General features: G+C 45.5%; 1 long non-coding RNA gene across 2 annotated transcripts in view; it reads right to left on the bottom strand.

The window, feature by feature from the left end:
- LOC138993216 (uncharacterized) overlaps positions 1–15,117 on the bottom strand; it is a 313,834-nt gene that overhangs the window by 51,234 nt on the left and 247,483 nt on the right. For both annotated transcript variants that reach the window (XR_011468251.1, XR_011468250.1), the window contains one exon: positions 5,670–5,737. This is a non-coding gene — a long non-coding RNA (uncharacterized lncRNA). The remainder of the gene's footprint in view (positions 1–5,669; positions 5,738–15,117) is intronic.

Here is a 15,117-nt window from a genome sequence, read left to right as displayed (position 1 = left end):
ATGGGCATGTTCATTTTCTGCTGACAGCAGAAACATGGGGGAGTGTTGATAAGATCAACCCTCAGGGTGTTTTTCTCCAGACCTCACCATGGCCCTTACTCCAACAGTTGATTCTAAAACAGCTCCAACCCCCTTGAAAGTCCTTGTTGACAGCCTTTGCCCCACACTCTTTCCTAAGAACCATGTTAACATTAACACACTCCTAGAATTTCAACTTCCAAAAAAGATGTCAGAGACAGGCCTCTTTCTACACTCACCATGCCTTTTGTCCTCTTTGGAGAGGCATCGGCCCATGGTGGTTAACGTGAGGAGACAGTCATCTGTGGAATGGTACCATGAAGTCATCCCAGTCTCCTTTCTGCCCTTCTCTGCACCCCTCCCCTAACCTTTACCCGCTCCTGGGACCATCATCCTACTATTGTTTTAATTCTTCCCCTCATTCCAGGTTATCTTTTCAGGGGAAGATTGTGACTGGGGAGAATTTCTCATGAGTCAGAGGGAGTCTCTGAAATGTTTAGGACTCACCTAGGAGGCAATGCTGGGTGACATTCTGTAGAAAGAGGCCTGGGTTTGAGTTCATTGTTTGTCGCTATTTGCATAACCTCAGCCATGTCACCTGACCTCAGTGAGCTTTAGTGGATAAACAATACCTGTTTTACAAACACAGCATATTCTTGGAAGGGCGCTGGCATGTCACCTCTTCCCACCTTCTCCTCTTATCAAATCCTCTCTCTGGAGAGGTTCTGCTTCTGCTCTACTCCCTCCGGTGTGGTCCACAACCTAAAACAACAGTACCTCTCGGAAAAACATCTTCCCAAGACGAAGCTCAACTGGTGCCCACAGTGTTCTGTGTAAGTCCCTTCTTCCCTCGGAGCACAGCAGTATAGCAGACTCAAATATATCAGTACAGGTTACACAGGAAGGCTGCTACAACCCAGATAGCTATGCCTACCTCCAGAGTTTCCGCCTCAGTAGGTCTGGGGTGACTAGCTGCTGGTTGATGCCAATGTGGCCGGTCAGAGGACCACTTTGAGAACCACGGGCATTGTCCTAGTCTGTCAAGTATTTGCAGAGTCAGGATTGAGCACGCTAGCTGCCTCAAGTCAATTCCCAGCTCTAATTCTTTCCAGCTGTGCAATCCGGAACACGTCAATCTCTCCAAGCCTCAGTCTCTCCATCTGTAAAATGGATATAACAATGATGCGTCCTTCACAAGGTTATTGCAAGGAAGAGTGAGCTCCTGCGTGTAGAGACTTCAGGAAGTGCTCAATGTTCATGAGTTGTTATGATTCAGGGGGTTCTAAAGCCCCCGGGTCATCTTCTCACTAAGCTGTGCTTCTCAAACCCCAGAAAAAAAAACCAACATCTATTGTCACTATTGAATGAGTCTATATCCCAGAGATGAAGGCAAGCTTCAGAGCACACGGGTAATTAGATAATGACAATGAGCCAAATATACCCAATCCCTGAGGTGGGGGCTGGGAGAAGTGGAGGCTCCCTAGAATCTCCCTGTAGGGAAAGAGCTCAGGATGTGGCATCAAAAGCTCAGAATTTGGATCCAGGCTCTGCCAGTGTTTGGCCAGGGAACCTGAGACTCAGTTTCCTCATCTGTTCATGGGGACAATAATGTTCACCTCAAACTAAAGGAGCTGCCAGATTGTTTGGTAAGCTGTGGTCCTCCTAGCTGTGAGAAACCCAGCAGCTACCCAAATATTTGTGTCCCTTTCTGTTCCCGTCAATTAAGGTGCCAACGCTGATAAGCTGAGCCCAACCAGTGCTCCCTGCCCCCTGGCTGTGTTGCCATCTGGACTCGGTTACTTAACAAACCTTCATTTCTGAGAAAGGCCAGGTCACTCCACTCAAAACCATACTCCCCGGCCTCAACCTCACCGTGTTTCCAGGGAATGCCATGGGTTTATGTACCCAACTGTAGGTCAGTCCAAAAAAGAAGTGATTAGCAAAGGCTGGGCAGAGTCATGGTCAGCTAGAGCCACCAAACCCACAGGAGACAGAGGTGCATGATAACGTGTCTATTTCCCTTCCTCTCCTCTTTCCTCCAAGAAGTCAATTTCGCCAGTTACTGGACATACCCTGAAAGAAAATCCCACAGGAAAGCAGCACAGATTGTGTTTATCGTTTTGTTCCATTTCTCCTGTTTGCTCAGTAATCCTGGTAAATAGCTTTGTGCAAACAGAAACCTTTTGAAGTATATTGAGTTCTCTCCCAGGACACTGACACCTCAATCTTCAGGTTTGTGTGTGGGTGGAGAAAGCACTTTGGCATGAAACTTCCTGATCAATGGACATGTAGCAAAAATGAAAGAACAGCCACTGGTCATTTATTTACAACAGACGCTGACGGTAGCGGTTCCTGGGTGTTGGGGATTTAAGAGAACACAAAGCATAGCCTCTGTCCCCATGGATCAATACCTAATCAGGGAACATTCTAGATAACACACAGAATTAACTGCAGAGAATTTGGCCAATGAGCACTGGCTCCTTTTTAAGACATATTGGTCAAAGTGTGAGTACAGGAAGGACAAGTCTTTATGAATATATCCACCTACTTGTGTGATCGGGGTTTTTTTTTATTGTGTCAGAAGAAATTATAACTGTAAATCATTTCCAGAAACAAGTAATGGAAATAGTTCATCTAATTCTTCTAAATTGGCTACACTGAACAGCTATTTGTGTATTTATTCATCCGCACATTTAGTTAACAATATTCTTTGGGACTTTCTATGTACCAGACACTAGAGATACAGACATGAATCTGACTAGCGCTCTGCTCTTCAAGACTTCTCAGTCTAGTGGAGACACATAATTACTGTTGGATGATGAGTTAGGGGAAAAGCGAGAATAACAAGATACAAGAGAAACAAAGAGTATACAGCCCGTGTTATGTGTGTCGGACAATGTGGCTAATGCCTACGGGGGCTGTTGCAAGTGCTTTACATATATTCACGTAAGCTTCACAACAACCCCGCCAGGCTAATATTCTAAGCTCCATCGTACAGGTGGAAAAACTGAGCCACAAACATATTCAGTTACACAGTTAGTAAGTGCCAGATTTGGGAGCCCAGGTGATTTGTAATGTATGTTGCCTCTCCAACTAAACTCTCTGATGAGCAGTAAGAGATTTGGTGACAGCTCAACTCTGCTATCAGCTAGATCATCTTGCCCTACAAAAGCACCCCAACACAAAACCTCTTATGCAATGGGACTTATTCCAGGTGGGAGAGACTCCAGCAAGAGTGTTTCCAAGACTGAGTGCCAAGAAGGGTTATGACTTCCTTGAGTGGTGGCCAGAAAAGCATCATCATGTAAAACAAAGATAGTAAGATGGAGGGACAAAATATCAGGTTCCTGCCCCAGCCTGGCTCCCTCTGGCCATGTGACCTCCGGTAATTTGTTGGATTGCAGGTTCTCCTTTCAGTTCACTGGGGATATCAATACCAACCTCAGGTCATATTTTGAGGGCTTGGATATGAGTGGCTTTTAAGCTGCCATATGGATGCTATATATATTTTTATATGTTTTTATTTATTTCAGAGAGAGGAACGGAGAGGGAGAGAGAGACAGAAACATCAATGAGAGATAATCACTCATCAATTGCCTCCTGCATGCCCCCTACTACTAGGGATGGAGCTCACAACCTGGGCACGCGCCCTGACTGGGAATCGAACTGTGACCTCCTGGTTCATGGGTCGACACTTAACTATTGAGCCACACTGACCTGGCCGGATGCTATGTTTTTTATTATCATTATTTGTTCTGGTCGTCATCAGTTGTTGTCATCATCATCGTTGTCATCAAAGGCTTGGCCCACAAATATATCAAGATGTATTTGTTGAGTGTGAATTAGTCTTAGAGGTCAGAGTCCTAAGCTCAAGGTCATCTATTCAGTCCCAACCGAAAACCCTAGAGAGAAAGAGATCCTGGCAGGGTTTGGGTCCGGAAGAGGACATCGGCAGAGCTTGCTGACGTAGTATGACCTAGATACTCTGAATAGGCACTTTACAAAGACCCACAGAACTCTTTCAGCTTAGAGTGCCCAAGCTGCCCCACTGACCATCCCTGAATCACCACACACAATGCCATTCAATGATTCTGCGTGGAGCACGTGTCACCACCATTAGCTAAGGTGGTAATAAATTCTTTATCAGTATCATCACAGTTTTATAGCCTTTTCCCTACAGTGTGGTATTTTCAGGTCTTCTTATCTCCCAGCCCAAGTCACATAATCTGGGCTCTTTTCAGTCTTTGGGCTATGCTATCCAGCAACGGGCTTTTCTTGCCTATGTCCATGCACGACACGGACTGGCATGCTCTGCAGCCTTAGCTCCAATTAACTCTCTGTTTTGTTTGATTTCTAGCCAAAAGCCAGCAACTCCCTGGGTTTTACTCCCAGTTGCTCAAATAAATAAGCCAAATGTTAATTTGTTGCTCATTGATTACGATTAAGTGCAGAGATGTTGTCACCGGAAATATTAATGTTTTTTTAGGAGCCCGCAGTGGCACCATAGTGGTATTGGTTTTTGTTTTGCTTTGGTTTACTGTGTGTGTGGGGGGAGGGGGATGCCCCCTTTTTAATGTCCATTATCTCATTTGATTCTCTGAAGCGCTTGGCAAAGTAGAAAGAACAGGAATTATGATCTGTATGTCATGGGGTGGAGGAAACGGAGCACAGAAAAGTTAAGTCGCTTGCCCATGGCCACTCGGCTCAGAAAAAGCTAACGCAGCTAGAACTCGGGCAACCTGACTCCCGGTTTAGCGAACTTGGGAGTGGCTCCATTTCCCATATGTCATCATGTGGGATAGTAATAATTTATATAATATGTTTTTATAGACAATTTCTGGGTTATCCAGAAGGCTTTCCATGTGATCAAATATGTCAGTAACATGCTATATACTGTATCACTCTGTTCGAGATTCACTGTGCTGATTAGCCGATGAAAGCCTCTGAGAAGTCCTGCTGTACAAGATGTACACATTTTTTTGTTGTTGCTTGTTTGTTTGTTAATTCTCACCTGAGGATATTTTTCCATTGATTTTTAGGGAGAGTAGAAGAGAGAGAGAAAGGGAGAAACATCGGTGTGAAAGAAACACATCGATTGGTTGCCTCCCGCACAAGACCCCACTAGGGAGGAGCCTGCAACCAAAGTACGTGCCCTTGACTAGAATCAAACCCGGGACCCTTTGGTCCACAGGCTGATGCTCTAGCCACTGTGCCAAACTGGCTGGGCTAGATGTACACATTTTGATCCAGAATTGTCCGAACACATTCGACCATGAGGAGGCAAGGGCAAAAGCAGAGAGACCATGTGCCAACAGCAGGGGCGCTTGGGTGCAAAGGAAAATTGCAAGAGTGAGAAGAAAGTGGATCTGGACATATTTCAGGGCCAGAGCCCATCACATTGCTGGTGGACAGGATGCAATCAGGGAAACTATCAAAAAGAGAAGGCAAGGAGGAGTCGGAGACGTTAGGTCTGAGCAACGATACGAAGAGAATGGCCACTTCCTGCAGGAAGCTCTCCTGGACTAACAACCCCACCCTTCCATTGTAGTCTCTCACTGCACCAGAACCCTTGTCTTCAGAGGCTGCAGTTTTAGTTTGATCGCTGTTGATAAAAATTTTGAAAATACCTGAGCTTATAATGTTTTACTTACTGAAGTCCGCCCTCTACATTCTCAGGTGCCGCATCCATCGATTCAACCAGCCGCAGATCAAAAATGGTCTAAAAAAATAAAAGGTTACATTGTTGTTAGGCCTAACTATATGTGGACTATGAAGGCTCACAATGGTTGCATCTGTAATGAACATGTACAGACTTTTTTATTGTCATTATTCCCTAAACAAAACAGTGGAACCAGTATTTGCCCAGCTCTCACATTGTTTTAGGTATTGTAAGTAATCTAGAGATGATTTAAAGAATACAGGAGGATGTGCATGGGCTATATGCAAATGTTGTGCCATTTAAAAAAATATATATATGTTTTTATCGATTTCAGAGAGGAAGGGAGATGGAGAGAGAGATTGAAACATCAATGATGAGAAAGAATCACTGATCGGCTGCCTCCTATACACTATACACTGGAGACTGAGCCCGCAACCTGGGCATGTGCCCTGACCGGAACTGTGACCTTCTGGTTCATAGTTTGATGCTCTACCATTGAGCCACACTTGTTGGGCTGTTATGCCATTTTTTATGAGGGACTTGAGTATCTATAGATGTGGGTATCTCTGGCGGATGCTGGAACTGACCCCCCGTGGATACCAAGAGACGACTGTACCATGTCCCCAGCTTCTAGCACATGGTAGGCACTCAATCAATATTTGCTGAATAAATGAATGAACAGAGACTTGAAAGCAGTAAATGCTTAACAAACTGTCGATCTCCTGTTACTAATCAATCTAGCATGCAGGTATGATTAATATTACCAATCAATTTAGCAGACGGTGGGGAGTTGGAGGATAGTGGAGGAGTCACTACTGACCGTTAGAAGAGGATGGTCAGAAAAATCTAGTCTGAACGGGAGCCCTTGGGCAAGTCCTTTCCCTTCTCTGATTCCAGCTCTTCCAAATCCCACTTCACAAGGGGGAGGATAATATGATTTCCATTAACCCTGCATCCTTGCCGCCCAGGGGTCTATGTGGAAGCCGTGGCCTGTGGCCTTGGAAACGTGATGTGCGACACTGCCCCACAGACCACGTCTGATTAGATGCTCCACCAGCTAGCGCAGCTTAAGTCCTCCAGGCACCAGAAGAGAGGGGTGCATTGGGGCTGGAGTCACCAGGAAGGCTTCCTAAAGGATGTTCTTCCTCCTGCAAAGACCTTGAATTTCAGATGAAGTTGGTGACATTCAGTGGGGAGGAAAAGCATCCTTTTTGGTTTTCATCACTCCCAGTCTGATTGGCAGGACTACAGTAGGGGCTTGCCCCTTACCTACTCTGAAAGGACCACTGAGCCAAAGCCCCTGGCTCTTCTAGACCTCACTGCTCTCTGAGCCTTGCTTGGCACATTGCCTTTCTTTTCTCGTCTAGTTAGGAATAGACAAAGATACACTTCCCATCTGAACCTTCCTTAAACCATTCACCCGAAAGGCTGGTCTCAGGTTCCAGGATCTGGGCAGCATGCTTGGCCAGAGGCCCCGCCACGGTGCATGGAACAGGCCCACATGACTTCCCTGGCTCTCGCTATGAGGGCTCTCCCTGAGAAAGCTACTGGGCAAGTCATTTTTGGTTTCAGTTCGTCCCTTTTTCTTTTCCACTTGGTCGCCCAGGGTGACATCTACCCTGAGAGTTTCTCCCCCGGGACCATCCACTCCAGCACAGCTTGCTTGTCTGGGTGCAGATGTTCTCAGCCCCCAGTGCTTCCTTTCCCCAGAAGAGGTCACTCCTTGATTAAGAAAACTAGTAGTTTTACCCCAACCTCCGGCCCCCCGCTGCCATTCAATAAAAAATGTCTTCTCCTAGTGAATAACCAAAGCCCACATGGCCATTTAATCTTTACTAATGTTTTCACCATTGATTTTATCATCATTGTTATTCTGAAAAAATACTCATTGCCCTGTGTGGTGATTATCACATCCGTCTTTGCAGAGATCTCAGCATGACAATCATTTTATTTCCTCCTCAAACTGACACTCTTGCTACTACCGAAGGACAAAGACATGAACTGGCTTACATCAAGATTATCAACTGCATGCCTGGCTGGTGTCGCTCAGTGTTTGAGTGTCTACCTAAGAACCAGGAGGTCAAGGTTCAATTCCAAGTCATGGCACATGCCCAGGTTGTGGGCTCAATCCCCAGTAGGGGGTGTGCAGGAGGTAGTCAATTGATGCTTCTCTCTCATCATTGATGTTTCTATCCCTCTTTCCCTCTCCCCTCCTCTCTGAAATCAATTAAACATATTTTTAAAAAAAACTATCAACAGCAAAGGTTAGCAGAAACCTTTGATGTTGAGGCCTATTCCTGATGACAAGTATTGAAAGAAAAGGCATCAATCAGGGTTTAATTGGCTGGGCCACCTTTCTAAGGCCAGAGGCCCCGCCACGGTGCATGGAACAGGCCCACGTGACTGAAAGGCTGGAACATAGTAGTCATTCAAGGTGAGAAGCACCATCCTGTAAAGACGGACAGATAATCAGGGAGGTGATTTGAAAGCCAATGGCTGGGCTAGCGGGTAGCTTAACATTCTTTTCATCTCCAAGATTCCCAGAAAGTAAACAATGGCTACAAAGACAATGGCAGCAGAAAAGCCTACCTAATCATCATGAGATGGAATCAAAGATCAGGCCATGCACCGTTGATTCTTTGTCATTAAATGAAGTGCCTGAGGTACTTAGTATGTCATTCTGAGTTCTTGCTTTCAAGTAACATGTGGAGAAAAAGAATGGGAGGAAAGGGGGCAGGTAAATGATGAACAGGGGCTCACAGCAACCAGAGGTTTAGAAAACCAGAACCATTACAATCTAGGTGATTAAAGAGGGGGAAGTTCAACAATGATCTTGGAGAAGAAGGGAGAATGGAGTTGAATACCACTATCAAAGCTGCCTCAGTTGTGAATGAATTGCAAGTGACCACTTAGCCTTGGAACATACACTCGGGCTTCAAAATCCCAGAAACAAAAGTCATACAACCAAGACCTTAAGTCTGAGAATTACCCTTCACTCATCAAATTCCAGCAGATGCTAGGGAGACCGCACCCAAGCCAGTACGCACCAGAACGACAGAAAGCTACATTCTCATCAAACAAGATCTTACCATTGGGAACAAGTCTCATAGCTTCAACGATTTGGTTTCTTGGCAAGAGCCAAAAAATGCTGAGTTCCCCTTCCTGGCAGTGGCAGAAACCTGGGAGAAGTCATAGGTGGGGTGGGCCGTATGCTCAGCACTCTTCTGCATGACACAGGACTTACCAAAGGGGTGACAGAGATTTCATAAAAGCTTTATAAGCCACAGTCGCCTTCATAAAGACCAGCTGTTGCCATCAGCTCTATAATAAAGGCTCAACAGAAAGGTTGGGCTGGATTCCTTTCTGTGTTTCCCAGGTCTTAGAAATCCCCAATAAGTTATCCTTCCTCATTACTCTTTACTCAGATCCATAGAGTTCCACGAACATGCAGAGAATGATCCGTAGTTAGCCTCCAACAAAACTAGGGACTTCTTAGAAAGTATTGCCTGAAAATTGTGCTGGAGTTTTAAGCCACAATAGCTGGTTATGCCCCATGAAAAGCTCATAGGTCGACACCTCTTCACCTGTTGCCCCCCTCCACCCTGGCCCCATCTGTCTTTTCTCCACTCCCCTGCCAACACCACCATTTAGCCTCGTTCCCTAAGAAAAAATGGCTTCTTTCTGAAACCAGAATTCAGTGTCATTGGGAGGTATGAAGACTGATAGATAGAACAGCCCAACAGTATGGAGCAGAACACTGGGACACATGGAACAAGTCAAGGGCATGCGGGACACTGCTCCCCTTAACCCTGAAGCCCCAGGGAAGTTGGTCCCTTTGAGCAGATTCTTCTCTCTGCCCTGCATCCTTTCTTATGTGTGTCAAGAAGTTTAAAAAATGGGAAGTATGGTCGTAGATTTTTAGAGAGACTTGGCAAAGCCTTTTGGAAGGACAATTAGGCAGTACTTATCAAAAGCCTTAAAAAAGGCATGTCCTTTAAATTAGAAAGACCAGTACTAGTGACCTATTTCATGCCTACAATTTGGTGTATGTATGTTCATCACAGAGTTGTTCTTAATGAGGAAACATTAGAAACAGCCTATAGGTCTACAAATGGGGATTTGGTTAAGGACATTCTGATATATTCCCATTATGTAATACTTAGCAGTCATTCAAAATGTTTTAAAAATATTTCATTGATCTGACAGGAAGTTTATGATATATTATTAAGTGGAAAAAAAGATTTCAAAATAATAGTTGGGATAGAATTGCATTTTTGTTTAAATATGTAACAAATTATAACAGTTATATACTCATAAATTTACCCATTACGAATATGATAAAAATTTGTGGAGTGATGGAATTGGAAGAGCTTGGTGTAAAATTCCTGCGGTGGTGATGTTACTGCCCGAAGTTTTGGCATTTTTGACATGAGGTAATTCTAAGGCCCTGAGCATAGAAAGAAGGTCTTTTCTGAAGTGGGAGATCCTTCCTGCTGTCAGTCCCCAGGAAAAAGGTGTGTCTCAGAAATTAAGCATTAAAAAGAGAGATTCCCTTGCTGGGTCTTTTGTCCTCAAAAGTATATGAGACTCATAACCCTTGAGAGTGAAATATCAAGGTATTCTCAAAGCTTAATTCTGAGTAATTTTGTTTGTGCAATCCCTTAGGAAGTTGCAAAATCTTTTGTCCTTTTGATCTGTTCTGGGAAGCCAATAATAATGATAGTAATAACTGCCGTCTATGGGGTCGGGCTCTGCGTATCCATTTTCTCCAGGCCTCCCCCAGCTGCGTGTGAAATGGAAGGGCACAGCCCTGTGTTGCAGGAAGGAATAGCTCACATTTCTGAGCATGACACTGAGCCGGACCCTCTCCTCAGGCCTCTGCACAGATTCTCATCTGCTCCTCACCACAGCCTTTAACATAATGACATCACCTCCACTGCACCACTGAAGACACTGACGAGGGGCATCAGGGAGACCAGTGACTTCCCCAAGGCCACTCAGCTTGTTCGTGGTAGACACAGAATTCAGTTTCAGGTTGTTTAGTCCTAGAAGCTCTGACTACTAAACTCTACTGCCAAACCCCAGAAACATGAGAAGGTGGTTAATCCACATTCAGATTTATCCAAAATCAGGAAGCAGAATAACACCAGCATGAAGGTGGCAGAGAGAGGGAAGGGGAAGCCAGCCTCCCTGAATGGGAAGATGGGCGCCGGTACTGCTGGCTCGGCCCCCACCACCCTGCTGCCCCCATGACTCTCCATCCAACTCGAACTTGGACAAACTGCTTTCCATTTTATTAACAGAGGCCGCATTCTTTAATAAGCCTGGATCTGCCTGTGAGATGTGTCCATTTGGTCCATCTGACACCCTTTGCTAATCCAGGAACAGTGAGGTGCTGAGGTTACAAGGCTAAGGTGCTTCCAGCCTAATAGTAAACTTACCAAGAAACTGTAAATTGCCTGGCTGGTGGTGCTCAGTGGTTGACCATCCACCTATGAACCAGGAGGTCATGGCTAGATTCCCAGTCAGGCACATGCCCGGGCTGAGGGCTCCATTCCCAGTGTGGGGCCTGCAGGAGGCAGCCGATCAATGACTCTCTTTCATCATTGATGTTTCTCTCTCTCTCTCTCTCTCCCTCTTTCTTCCCTTCTGAAATCAATTTGAAACTATATATGTATTTTAAAAGAAACTGTAAATTATGGACCATGGCAAACACGTGATCAGGAGGAGGGTGCTCTCAGCTCTGTGGGGGAGAGGAAGGCCAAGCCAAGCACAGCCTGTGGACACCTGCATTTCTGTCACCGGCTGGCAGGCATCATTCCCAACATGGTTTTCAGTGCCCTCCAGGGGACTTCACGCCACTGATCTACGAGAAGGAAGTGCGTCACCTTGCCGGCGGACAAGCTAAGACATCTGAGCCAGGGAACTCTACGACCACAGACAGACATTCCCTGTAGCCATCCTCAGCCCGTCTCCCTGTCCATCAGAGCAGAGACAACAGCTGAAGTGGCTGTCGGGAATCAAATGAGCCTGGACCATGGGCTGAGGCTGCCTTGAGACCCAGCACAATATAAGAGTTCTACCTCTCGCTTTAAACTTCGCCTCTTCCGAAAGCTCCGCCAGCCAGATATCAAACATACACCCACATGCCCCACTCATGCACACTCAAGCACATACCCTCACACACGTGCACAGACTCTCCCAAAGCAAATATTATTTTTAAATGCTTGAGGGCAGTGACCTGAGGGTCTATTGAACTTGAACTACCGCAGCAGCAATTTTCCTTTCAAGCCAACATCAGATCCGATACTGATGGCCCAGATGCTGTGTCACGCTGAGTAAGGATTTCATGTGGCCTGTGTCAAATTGAGCCCAGCACGTGACTAATCCACAATCAGGCTCCTGTCACTCTTATATCCCTCTTAGAATCGTGTCAGGAACTAATGTCCTGTCATTCAGCTTCAGTGGGCAATCATTGGGACTTCCTCCGATAAAGAACCCGCAGCTGACCTCCCCGGGGCTGTGAGGGGTCGCAGGCCCAGGAACTACCTTCCCCAGGATAAATATGTCTGAAGTTGCCTAACTTCCCCGCCTGATCTAATTAGTAAACACCTTCAAAGGGATCAGGCTGACTTTTGAGACAAAGTCTGCCACACGCAGCAGAGGCGAGCAAATAAATATTGAAAGGGCACATCTGTGTAGGTGGAGCGGGGAGGGGAAAACAGATTAGAATCAGAGAGGAGTTAATGTTGGGAGTTCTGTTGTGCAACTGTCCTTGCCCTTGCCCCTCACCCCTTCTCCAGGGCTTCTGGGGACCTGGCCCCCTAGACACCCAACCAGCCAGTCTCCAGAAAGAACTACCCAAGACCTGGACTCACCCTGACCAGAGCCCTGGTCACTGGTTGCCATGCTGGTTTTGGATGTTAGAAGTGAATAAGATCTAGCTAATGGAGCAGAACAGTGCCATCGAGTGTCCATGCAGGTGGCTGCTAATGGTGTTGCTGTTTTAATCCATCCAATGCTGGCACTTCAGGCATGACCAGCAGTTCTCCACTGCACCTCTGCAGAGACCAGCCCTTCTACAGCGTGCCCTGACTCTTCATGCTTTTTCAGTGGCTGGCACAGCAACTAATGAGACCTCCCGGTCACACTAAGGCTTCAGAGGAATCCAAGTCCATGGTGCAACGCAGTGCCAATGAACTATATCAGTTCCACCTCCACAGTTAACACTCCAGGAGGACCTATGACAGAAGCATTGTCGTCACTGGATTGAAACCACCAAAGCCATACTTGGAGTTGAAGTTCAGTTCTCTGGAGTAGACCAGATGGATAGACCGATATAAGCTTCTTTAATACATTTGACTGCACATGTCCCGGGGATGAATATGTCTAAATATTACTTTTCTCATTTCACAGAGGAAGCTGAGATCGAAGTACATCAGATGGGCCACATATACTCCAGTCTGCTTTGTTTTGTGTTTGATGTTTACTGATTTGGTTTTGGTTTTTCTGCTGTGCCATGTATATGATTATTCACTCAGCAAAACCTGTAAAATACTTGAAGGCAAGAATCTTGTCTGTCTTCTTTCTACTGTATTCACAATGCACAGCTGAGAACTGGATCCATATTCACTCATTCGTTCGTTCACTCATCCACTCACTCAATTTGTATTTATCATACATTAGGGATACAACAATGAATAAGACCAAAAAGTTACCTGTTACCATGAAGTTTACATTTTAGCTGAGAGAGACAATCAATCAATAAAGAAGCATACTAATGAAGGAAGTAAGAAAGGGAGGAAAGAAGGAAAGAAGGAAGAGGAGAGGGAGGAAATAAGGAAATTATCAAAACCTCATGAATGTCCCGCAGAGAACTGGGATTGAAGATGTAATGAAGAGAGGCAGGGTGGCACCATGGATTCAGCATTCAGGACAGGATTCTTGAAGGAGGTGACCTTTACACTGAGATCGGAATGACAAGGAGGACTCCAGAGAAGATCAAAGGGAAGAGATTGCAGTCAAGGAGACTAGGCAAGCCCTGCCGTGAGCATGAGCTTTAAGGGTTCAAAGAGCTGAGAAAAGGCCAGTGTGGCTTGAGCAGGACAGTGAGTGAGGGGGAATTACACAAGATGATGTCATTGGAGTAGGTAGTAGCCAGGTGACACAGGGTTTTGTAAGCCAGGGTTAGGCTCATTCATCAAATATTTGTTGATTGAATAAATGCACAGGCCTTGAAACACTGTGAGGATGTAAGTACCAATTGCCATTCAGGAGTTGACAGTTGCGTCAGAAAGATGAAAGAAATCTACATCTACTCACTCAAGAAATGTTTACTGAAGCCCCAGTGTGTACCAGGCGCTGCGGTAGATAAGAGGGACACCAGGGTGAGTAAGCCACACTCCGTGCCTTCAACCAGCTCACAATTTTAAGGAGAGACGAGCACAGTACAGAGCAGTGAGGAAATACTATGTGAGCAATTGGAAAACATCTGTCTCATTCTGAAAAAAGTCAAGGAAAAAGTTAAGACAGCATGCAAATTAAAACAAAAAGTCAAGGAAAAAGCTGAGACAGCCAAGATGAAAGAGTTCAGAGATCGGTTGGACCCTGCAGGCTGGAAAAGGTCAGGGAAAATTTGCACAGAGAATATTGGATTTGAGCAGGATCTTCAGGAATGAATGGAACTTGGAGATAAGAGGGAGGGGTTCCTCGATAAATAACAAACTCACACAGGTTTAAATCAAAGGTCAAAATCCAAGTGGGGCATTCAAATCTCCTGACAGCCTCTACTCTTCCCAACCAGCACCTTCTCTGCACACATACCTACCCCTCCATGCTCATCCCCTCTTTGGGCTAAAACACAACTGAAATTACCTCCTAACCATTCCCCACATTGCTTAGCATCCTACTCACTCCGAAATGAAAGTGTGGCCCCCCCCTTCTAAGTAAGAAGACCATGTGTAGCTTCCTGATGGTTCAATATCCCATGAAGGGATTCCTAATTATACCGTATGTTTCATCTTGAGACAGTTCTTTTCCTTGGCAAAAAGATCCCTCCTTAAATGCAATGGAAGTTTGCTTCCTTGATACAGCTGTTCATTGATCCTAATTTTAATCTCTAAAGTATTTTGGTAAATAGGATTGGGTCTGAATCAATACCAAAACCCTCAGAGCATATAACAATAAGCATTGATTTCTCACTCATGACCCTATGGGCTGCTGAAAAGGCTCTGTTACCTGCTGCAGGGTGGTGGGCATGGCTGTCCCCTGCTTTTCTCTCATCCTCCTTTGGGACCAGGCCAACTGGGACATGCTTATTATGGTGATGTTATTATGGTGATGGCAGAAATACAGGAGAGTAAGTCCACTATAGGCACTCTGTAACTTCTGCCTACATTTCATTGGTCAAACCAAGTCACAGATCCAAGTCCAATGTAAAA

Source organism: Myotis yumanensis, unplaced genomic scaffold, assembly GCF_028538775.1.
Source record: "Myotis yumanensis isolate MYYU_CA2020_CCGP unplaced genomic scaffold, mMyoYum1.0.hap1 SCAF_15, whole genome shotgun sequence".
Lineage (NCBI taxonomy): Eukaryota > Metazoa > Chordata > Mammalia > Chiroptera > Vespertilionidae > Myotis > Myotis yumanensis.
Note: the sequence above shows the minus strand (reverse complement) of the source record. Positions and strands in the feature narration are given on the sequence as shown.